At 32.5% G+C, this 962-nt stretch overlaps 1 protein-coding gene across 1 annotated transcript in view; it reads left to right on the forward strand.

The window, feature by feature from the left end:
• Positions 1 to 962, forward strand: part of LOC118334067 (TBC1 domain family member 2A-like) — a gene marked incomplete at its 5' end in the record, with an annotated part of 13694 nt that overhangs the window by 4943 nt on the left and 7789 nt on the right.

Genomic DNA, 962 nt, shown 5'->3' on the forward strand with positions numbered 1-962 from the left:
GTTGCTGTTGTCGCTGCTCGTTGTCCCCCATCGTTGCTGTTGTCGTCGTCTTTTTCATGTTCATCATCATCAGTCACTACTATTAGTGTAGTTTTTGCTATTGAATTGAATTGAATTAGAATGTGCCAGAGGCCACTAAACCTGGACTTTCACAATCAAAATGTTTCTCTGGGCTACTTTTGCCCACCGGTTGGCCACTTCATATCCTTGTGGAAAGCCCTAATAATACCTTTCTTTTTATAACATTTTTATTACCTCTTGCTGGATTGACTTTGTGATGTGAACGACAAAATTTAGGTCAGTGGTTCCCAACCTTGAGTTTGTGAGGTCGCAAGGACTTCCTAATTTTGAGTGATGTAAGAAAACTATACGCAGTAGGCCTATATCTCAGCATTTCATTCATTTCTGTGAAAACTAAATTAAATTGTAATTTTTAAGTTAGATTACACTGAGATAATTTAACAAAAAGATATTTAAACAATTTTTCTGAGTTAAACTAACTTACCACATTACAGTGTATTATTTAATATCTTAACTCTAATGAACTGAACACAAGCTGTATTAGACGGCCAAGTTTAAGTAAAAAGAAAAAACTTGTCAAAAAAAGGCTATTAAGTATGTATGATTGTTAAAAAGAAATTAAAAAACATAATACAACCCCATTTCCAATGAAGTTGGGACGTTGTGTAAAACGTAAATAAAAACAAATAATTATTTAAATTATGAACACTTTATCATACACAGTAACTGAAATAATATGTGTAGTAAAAAAACTAAATTTAGTTTTTGTCAATTTGGTCAATCCTTTTAACACGACAACACGAGAAGGCGTTGGTTTATCTGTTTATTGAGACTGAGTCAGTGTGTGTACTGTAATACTATCCTGAACTTTAATCCAAACAAATACCCCCATATTATAATAAAACAAACTACAATCAAACCCACTCTGGAACTGAAAAAAA

The sequence above is a fragment of the Morone saxatilis genome, unplaced genomic scaffold (assembly GCF_004916995.1).
Source record: "Morone saxatilis isolate NCDOM2014 unplaced genomic scaffold, NCSU_SB_2.0 Contig22, whole genome shotgun sequence".
Lineage (NCBI taxonomy): Eukaryota > Metazoa > Chordata > Actinopteri > Moronidae > Morone > Morone saxatilis.